The sequence below is a fragment of the Pogoniulus pusillus genome, chromosome 11 (assembly GCF_015220805.1).
Source record: "Pogoniulus pusillus isolate bPogPus1 chromosome 11, bPogPus1.pri, whole genome shotgun sequence".
NCBI classification, from domain to species: domain Eukaryota; kingdom Metazoa; phylum Chordata; class Aves; order Piciformes; family Lybiidae; genus Pogoniulus; species Pogoniulus pusillus.
The window spans coordinates 23,430,550-23,439,930 of record NC_087274.1 but is presented as its reverse complement, the minus strand read 5'-3'; the positions used below and the strand labels follow the sequence as shown (position 1 = coordinate 23,439,930).

The 9,381-nt window shown below is 44.0% G+C and overlaps 1 long non-coding RNA gene across 1 annotated transcript; it reads right to left on the bottom strand.

The window, feature by feature from the left end:
• Positions 1 to 8,283: 8,283 nt before the first annotated feature.
• On the bottom strand, positions 8,284 to 9,291 carry LOC135179769 (uncharacterized). The gene is made up of 3 exons (XR_010304118.1): positions 9,018 to 9,291; positions 8,673 to 8,782; positions 8,284 to 8,440 (listed from the first exon to the last, which is right to left on the bottom strand). It is a non-coding gene; the product is annotated as an uncharacterized LOC135179769 (long non-coding RNA).
• Positions 9,292 to 9,381: the final 90 nt, after the last annotated feature.

The window sequence follows — 9,381 nt, the reverse complement described above, 5'->3', positions numbered from 1 at the left end:
TAAAAATGGCAGCTTCTGCTGACACAGCGTTTAAGAAAGTGTTCTTACCTTGTTACGCTCTTTAAAGAAACCCTATCGGTTACTTTATTATATCAAACTATTACATAGTAAATAAGTTATTTTATAAAAGGGTTTAGTAATATGTTCATGTAATTTTGGGGTTAGAGTGTCAGATTAAAAAACAGTTATTAATTAATAAACCAAGGTGCATTTTATTGCACTAATAAGTGCAGCTCTAAAAATTTATTGCCACTTTCCAAGGGTTTACTTCCCTTATTTAAAAAAAATGTACTGGTGCCTTAAATTAATTATAAAGATCAAACTTACGTGGAGAGGCCCTGATCCAGCACACACATATGCTTAAGAGTAATTTAGCTGCATGAGTAACTTCATAGAATTCAGTGGGTGAGAGAGAGGCTGTGATCCATGGAGCTCCTAATGTGGGTAAAGTTATTCACGGGCACAACTGTTTGCAGGACTGGAGCCAAATATAACACATATACAATTTCCCATCCAGAAGAAAAGGCAAATGAATACATAGTAAAAAGCAGTTACACGTTATGGGATGTTCTAACAACTGTATATGCAATAGTAACCGCACCAACACAAGCACAGGTTCAGAGATGCACAGGTTCTACAACTGATGGATAATAACTTGAGAGGTAGAATGAAATGCACAAGTTTAATGCTCTGTCTGATTCTCTTGAGAGAATTGAGCTTTATTTTAGATTCAATAAATATACACGGGGTAAAAAAAAAAGAGAGAAAGGGATTGGACTCCATTACCATCTTTGGACACAAAATGCAGGTGTTAGGCTGCTAAAACACCATCTGTTTTGGTCTCTCAAGATGTTTTAGAGCATCTGGGACAGACTCGGATATCTAGTGTGATCTGTAAGTGAGAAAGAAGTAGACACTTCTAAAAACTGAATTTCAAAGAGCCTTGTGCCACACTCAGGACCCTGCCACAGAAATTACCTATGGATTTTATATCAGATACCCTCTAGCTAAAACATTAACACAGAGACAGGTTTCTCCTCTTGCTTGTTCTCTCTGTGATCCCCTTGGCTGTGGGATCCTGATCTGGCAGAAGGACATTGCTTTCACGGGGAGAATGGGGACATTGCCCTTGGAGGTAAGTACATTGGCTTTGTACTCTTCAGGAGAGCATGGAGTGGAACATTGAGCTAGGCTGTTGTGCTCTATTCCAGCTGTATTTTTCAAAAGAGCAAAGTTGACTGACCTACCAGATGCTGAATTCAGCACTTCTCAGACACTGAGTGTAGGCTGACTCCGCACCCTTACTTTGAGCTGAGCTGCTTTGGGAGCAACTGTTTAGCTTCCAGACTTTCGGAGGTATTATTATACCTCTAGGAAAATGTGCAGTACAACACAGGGGGACCAACTGGTTCTAGATGTAGAGAGCATGCCAAACTCCTCTCCAAGGTATAGACAGCTCTGGTTTACCTGTGCTCCAGGACTAGCAGAATCCAAACTACCAGCAGGTCTCCTGCATTGCTGAAACCCTGCATCTGGGAGAGACTGGATAGTTCCCTTTTAGGCCTGTCCTCCTTATTAAAATATATGTGAATACTTCAGTCCCCATGGGCCAGGCTGTGGAAGCATTAAGCACTCTGCACATTCTCCTTATGAATTGCCAGTAAAGGAGGTGGTTTGCAAATGTTTATGTTCTTGCACTTATTTTTCCCCTATGAAATAAATGCTGCCAGGCAGCAATGCAACACAAAGCACAGCGTCTTCTGCAGCGTTGTTGCTGCTCTTCACTGTGAACTGCATCTTTAGGAATGAGCTTCCACCTCTTCAGCTCCCTTCACCAACCTGTGCTTTAGCAGTCTCTACGTGAAAGATGTTGTGATAGCTTTGCTCACCCACAAGATACTCACTTCAGTCCCACCACATGCTAGCTGGCTATTTTTACTCTGCCTTTTTAGTTTTGTCCTGAGTTTTTTCTCCAAGATCATTCTCTCCCTTGGTTGTGCATGGCTGTCATACTTCTTGCTCATCTCCTGGAAGTGCCTGCTTGGGATGCATACTGTTGCTGACTGGGTCTTTTGTTCATATAGGTAATATGCAAAGTATGAAAATGCTTTCTTCATGTTTACAAAGGAAGAAAAGAACATGGACAAGCCTTAGTAATCCCTTATTCCTCATTTGCAACTAGACTTGAAAATAAAAGATCCTATTTGTATCAACTGAGAGTGTTGTGAAAGGGCAATTGCCACTCTTATCTTGGTGGCATTGTCACCTTACAGAGCTCAATATGACGCAGCTTTCTAACAGCCCCTTCTTTGCAACCTCTATTTTGCCACAGCAGCCATTAGTAAGGTTGTAGCTCTTGATCTCATTAGGCAACTGACACAGGATTAAAAACACAGTAAAATGTTTTGTGACACATAGCCGAGAGGGTCCTTTGTGAAATGAGCAATGGGGTTAATGAGGAGCAGATAAGCCAGTACCACCTGTAAATGCCTCAAAATGTGAAGCCACATCATCAGACATGGTACAATAATCTCACAGGTTAATCAGGGCTCATTTACAGGCCTGATCATGCCCATAGCTATTTAAGAAGCGGAGCTGCTGCCACAGTTTATATCCAGACTATAAACTCACAGAGGATGCAAGGAGCTATGGAGGGAGCAGACAGTAGAGATATAAGGGTTAATAATAGCTGGAGCAGAGAAAAGCTGTATTGCTCTACTAGATCATCCAAAATAGTGCCCCTTCTGGATTTCCCCCTCCTTTGTGTAATGATTGCTTTTCTAGTTTGGGGTTTTGGGTTGGGGTTTTTTTTTGGTTGGTTGTTTTTTGGGTTGTTTTGGGTTTGTGTTTTTTTTTAATGTGATTTAACTTTGCTTATCAGTACCCAAAAGGCAAGTCTCTGTAGGGTCCCCACTGACAAATGCTGCCAGGCAGTCATGCCCTTTCCTCTGTTCTCAATGCAGTAATTAGAGAGATGCAATTTTCCAGTAGTGCTTGACAGCCTACATCAAAGGCACAGAAACTGTTTCTGGACATTGAAAAGATAAAATTCTAATACTAACTGATGCCTCCTTCAGTTTTTATTGCAGTCCAATATAAACAGATGCTGCTGGTTTTGAAAGTGTATGTTCAGATCTGTCAGAGCATATATATTGCTGCAGTGATATCTACTATAGCAAACACTGATATTTACCATCATGTGTATGGACTTGATTCAATCATCTCTATGACATTAGCTGTGTGTGTGCCTACACATTCACAGATGTCTGTCTTTACATGTACATGCACACAAATACAAACACATGCATATGAATTAAATGGAAACTGTAACCCAATCTCAACCAGGGTTTTAAATTAATCATAATGCATACACCCACTTACAAACATTGGGCTATATTTAACTTTCATATAAGCAGTGTAAAGCTATTATCTTCTGTGGAGCTCTGCAGTTTATGAGTCAGCCCCAAAGCCTGTTAGTTAGCCGATGGAAAGACGCCACTGACTTTATTGGGCTTTGGACCAGACCTGAAGCCAATGGTTAATTGTCTCATATAATGTAACTTTCCCTTCCAGCAAACTTAAGATAAACTTAGATTCTAATTCCAATAACTCTCTATAATTTTTTCCAAACAAATTCCTTATGGAATGGAAATGCCCATCCTCGTTCTGGGCGTTTTTCAATGCCTTCGCATTTCTTTGTTTTGAAAATTGATTCAGTCATGTTAAACATTATGCAAGCTTGAAAAAGATCACAGTCTCCAACTATCATACACACATAGCTCAGAAATAAATGTCATTAGAAACTTCAAACTTGGCTGGTATTAAAGCCATCTTTGAGGAAGGGAAAACAATTCGCATTTGAAGAAATTCAGCCTGGTGTTTTAGAAAGTAGGAACAGTTTAGGGTTACATGTCCATCTCAGCTTTCTCATTTTATTACATGCCCTGTACAGCTTTCTATTCTCTTTCCAGGTTTTTTGACTTGGATTGATTCTGAGTTATGTACTTGAAAGGTGCAGTTATTTAGAGGGAAAATTAACAAGGCTGCACCAAGCTTCTTGAATTCAAGCGAGATTTGTCTTAAGATCTGTATTTGAACTCCAAGCTAATAAAGCTGTTACATTCATCTTAATTCAGGTATCATGGCTGACGGGACTGCAGTTAAAGATGTTTCATTTTCAAGAATTGGATCTTAAAGTGCCTTTTGACTAAAGTTGCTGCCAATCCTCCTTTGAATAATGTCTAAACTAAAATTTTGATTTAAAAGCTCAGGTCTAAGCTTTCTGAAGGGAGATATAGGATACACCGTTAATGCTTAGGCTGCCTATAAAAAGAATATGGCTAAGATTTTTAGCTGTGCTAATCGCTACAGAAAGATTGTGTTTGGATTACTATTTTTATCAATATAGTTGTTATCTGATACAGTCACTGATGCAAAGGCATCATGCTGCCTTCTGCAGGCTCTCAGCTGCTGGGGGTCTCACAGGGTACTCGAGTTAGGGTTCCTGACTAAGAAGCAACAGAGAATACCTCTGTTTAGTAGCCTAACTGTCTCTGTATAGTCAAATAGGTGCCCTGGGGGCAACATTTCACCCAAAGAAATTAAAGCTTGAAGTGTTAAAGTGTTTTGGAAACCACTGACACCTATTCTTCTTTGCATCTATTCCAGTCCCACAGAACAGATATTATATTTTGCAACCTGTTATTTTTTCATTAGTATTATTTATTTTATAAATAGATGTTAGTATGGATTGTTTAAGCAGCCTCCTACCCAAAGATAGAATTGACAATATCACAGAAAGAAAAATCTTTGGTCAGACTGATGACATCTATGACATCTCACTGTGTCTCTTGTGGGGCTGCGGCTTTCACAGTAAGTCCACAGCTCGTTATGAGGTTTTGAAAAACATTTATGGCTTTTAGTGAGTAGAGCATGAGGAGCAGATGCTCCCTAGGACTAATGCATGCAAGCTTGTCACGATATGAGGGCAAGTCTCAGAGCCCCAGAAAAATCTCTTCCAGTCCTTTGCTGGTGTAAATTGAAACAGGGCCATTGGCATGCCTCTAAATGTATTTACAGTGTAAGACAACCACCTCTTGCTTTTTAAAGCTTCCCATCCTCACTTTTGCGTTTGTGTTAGCTGGTGTTAGCATAACAGTGCCAAATGCACATACAAGTTGCATCTAAAGAAAGTTGCGCCTTCCCCTTGAGCTGTATTTTAGAAATGTTTCTCTTTGACTCTATTTCTGAGAGCTTTCACGCAACATTTGTAGTCTTTCACTTAACATAATTTTGTCATCCCTTGCTAACAGGTCTTTCTCTCCCTCTGCCACTTCCTTTGTCTGACCCAATTTAGATGGGAGTGGATCTGAGAGACAGAATCACTCCTGAATTTTGAACATTGCTCCCACAAAACTCTCTCTCAGTGTTTATCCCACAGCTCACTTAGCTTGAGTAGCCTTGAACCCTGCTTGCGAGAAGACACGCTGAGTGTGTTGTTCACACCATCATCACAATCAGTAGCTGGCTGAGGAGAGTCCCCACCAGGCAGCAAAACAAAGGTGAGCTCGTTGCCGGCACTCAACTCCCGGTAAGAGTTTGCGCCGTGCTGCAGAGAGGTGCTCAGCTGCGGCCACTTCCCTAGATTAAAAGGACAGCTTTGCACGGTGGATTTATTGCACATTCCTGGTCACACGAGGGACACTGTGTCCAGGTAGCTGCCTCTCTTGCTCTCCCTTTAATCACTGCAGGGTGGGAACCGGATCCAGCCTGGAGGGATAAAAGATCTCCGAGACGAAGAATTACAATGAAGCAGAGTTTATGTCAACCGGTTTACTGTTGTAAGCAAATCACTACCACATCTCTCTGTGCAGCATGTTACAATTTACTACTCGTAGTTAAATGAGTCAGAGCTGTTGCTTCTGGTTCTGCCTCCAGCTTCTCCTGCCACAGAGCTGGACAGACAATGGCCCCGTGTTGCAGAGGGGCCGGGGGCCAGCCCCAAAGAGCTATGTTGCAATGCCCATTATCGCAATGCCTCATTTTTAGGCACCCTGCTGTGGAACAGATTGCTCAAGCCAGGGGCAGACACCACTGTGCTTCATACAAGGTGTGGAGAAAGTTAAAATCTAATGAAAGGAAGTTCCAGGAATCCACATACTTCTTGGGTTAGAATACGCATATTCTACTTTCTATGCAGTGAGACGCAACACTGTGACAGGCAGAGAGGTGTACTTCTGCCACAAACTCATAGTTAAGTGTCTAAGCCACTTTAGCTTGCTTCTGTGGAAGATTAGGGAGGGAGAGAAACATCTCCTCACTGCACCCAAGAGTTCACTGAGTACAGTATATCATATCCCAAGTAGGATCACCCATCGCTAGTCGGCTAGACTGAATTTGAAAGGCTGTGAGGAGTGTCCTGGCCGTGAGGCTATTTAAGCAGATACTTTCTTGAACTCTGTCCGTGTCCATGTATAATGTAAAATCAAATGTGTCATAAGGAGAGATGAGGAGCAATTATCTCTGTATTTCTAGAAAGCTGGCAATAGAGATTTTCACTTTGCATACAAAATATCCGAGTTCAATTCTTTACCTGAAATTAGGCAGTAACGAGGACTTTCTCTGTGAAGGTGTCCAGTCTGTTTGTTCAACAGACCCGTCACTTCCCAGATCTTTAGGAAGAAATTCTGAAGCTACTCAGGAGGCTGACACAAGATGACAAGCTTGGATTTAAGCATAAAAGCACTGAAAAACAGGTTCACTCCTCTCTGCCCGGCCTTTACAACGGATAAGTTAGGCAGCTTCCCTGCTCTTCCCTCTGCCTTCTGAAGGTTGTGTTCCAGGCACAACCCTGCGCAGTAGGAGGCTGCTGCCGCTGTGCCTAGTTCACCCTCACTTCTGAACACAGCCTTTCAGCTCATAACTCACTTGAGCACCACGGAAAACATTAGATAAAACATTTAAGAGGACACTTATTTGTGTTTCGACTTAAAGGGCGAATTCAGAAAGAAACCCTGAAAACACCAGAAATTGAGCGCAGACAACAAATCCACAGTTTAATCGACGATTTGCTCAACAGGTTTTCCCGTTAATCTTCTCTGAAGCTAAAATTAAAGAAGAACTTTAGTTTAGCGGCTTTCCTTTCCCTGTAACTGGCAAGACACTAGCTGCCCGCTCCTCCGCCCCAGCCCGAAGAGATGCCGACCTCGGAGCCGGAAACAATGCCGCGGCGTCCCCGAAGCCGCACCGAGTGGAGCCGGTGCCGGCAAGGGCGCCAGGGAAGCTGCTGTGTACGGACAGCGGAGCCAGTCCGCTGCTCTGTGGGAATAAAAGTGGGGAAAATGGCTTCCCTTTTATTTTGTGCGGGTGTTTGCTGCCTCCCTGTGCTCTGGCTACCGTGTGGTTTATTTCCGACCATCCGTGGAAAGTGTGGCACCAAGTCGCGGCGGCGTTCCCACGACTGGGGATGGCTGCGCAGCCCGGCCCGGAGCCCGCCGTGCCGAGGGGTGTGCTCGGGGCCCCTCTGCTTTCACTCCTCTGTCTACCCAGGCTCTCCAGGAGCGTGTGTGGAGATATGCATGGGGGGGAGAAAGGGGGGTACCGGAGTGACTGGGGAGGGGTGGCAGGGAAGAGAGGAATTATTAGGAAACTTTGCTTTGGCTACTCTCTATCCTGGGGGCTGCGTGGCGCCAGCACCCTCAAGTTGAAAGGAAAACAGCCATTCTCACTTCCAACTGCCCACTGAGATCCTTAAGGCGACAAAGACACAAAAGTGAGTTTTATTTGCTGGTAAGCCAGAGGCAAGAAAAAAGAAAAGCCAATTCCCCCTTAAAAAGAGCCGACAAATCCTTTTTGCTCTTTTGTGTGAGCTTTTCCTATTCACATGAAGCGTTCATCCGTGTGATTCCCAACTTATTGTCATTACTTAGTTATTAATTGTTCTCATCTGGGTTTAATTGAGCAACCAAGGACTTTAGCCCAAGGGTCAGGGGGAAAACTTAAAGCAAAGACATGTTCAATAGGAATCCTGCGTTTGGAATATCCATCTCGAGCTGACATGGTGTAAAAATAAAATAATAACTGAAAAAAAAAAAAAAACCAACTATGGACAAAGCGGTGAGATGAAAGGAGTCCGGCTTGCCAGCAGCCGCAACGCCCAAAGGTGCGGACGGAGGAAAGCAGGGCGTGAGGGGATTCAGCTCAAGTCGGTTCTCGACGTTTAAAACTTTTTTTTTTTTAATGCCTTTTTTTGTTGTTTTTATTTACAGGATAAACCTGGCCTCCTGGGCGATTAGATCTTCTCCCCAAAGCTGAGGTCTAATCGCGCTGAGTCTGAATTACTTCAGCCTTTTTCTGCCAGAGACGTAACGTGGGAAAAAAAAGGGCACCGCGCTTTCCCAGTTCTGAGCCGCGTTGGGCTCTAGGGTCAGGATCACAGACACTGCCATTTGCACAGAGAAAATAATTGATCGAGGAAGAAGCACAGGAGAAAAAAAAGAAAACAAACAAACAAAAAAAAAAAACCCAAAACCAAACAACACAAATACACACAAAGAAGGAAAAAAAACCCACAAAATCCCCAAATTCACCACAGCCCGGAAAGGACTGAGTAGCCACAGCGAAGGGGGAGATGAGAAGGGACGGATTAGGGCAGCGAGCTCTGAAGAAAGTACCTGGGTGCAGGTATGTTGTTTCGTTGAGTTATTGAAAGCATCATTGATACTTAGGAGATGATAAATGTCCCGCGTCGCCCCCAGCCACAGTCTCGCTGGAGCCACAGTGCCTGCAGAAGATTGCCTAGCCTCATTACAGCAATTATTTTCCTTCTAACTTTGCTTCAACCTTAACATTTTAAATTGTTGGAAATTAAAGCAACACGGGGGGGGGGGATTTGGATTTTAAAAAGGAGAAGGAAAAATACAGAGTCCCAGCCTCTCAGCGCCCCTTTCCTGAGAGCAAAGATAAAACACGAAATAAACAGAAATTAATATAAAGGGGAAACCAATGGTCTCCCTTACCCGAGCGATCCGCAAAATGAAATCGGGAGAAGCAGCGCACGGAACAGGGGAGCCCGGAGCCGCAGGATGCGGCGAGGCGGCGGCGCCGGGGCTGGCGGGACTCGCTGGGTGCTGGTGCTGAGCGGCGCGGCTGGGGCTGCGCGAAGAGACCCATCACCCTCCTCCGCAGGGTCATCGGCCATCGGTGAGTCTCCACGGGGCCGTGGTATCCGGGACGAGTTTCCATTGGAGTCGTCCGCTAAGGGAGCCTGCAGCCACACGATTGGGCAGGAAGCGGCGCCGAGCGGTCCCGACCCTCGGTCCCACGAGTTCCGACGGCTGCTCACCGCAGCTCCACACCCATCTCCAAACAGCATTACAGTTC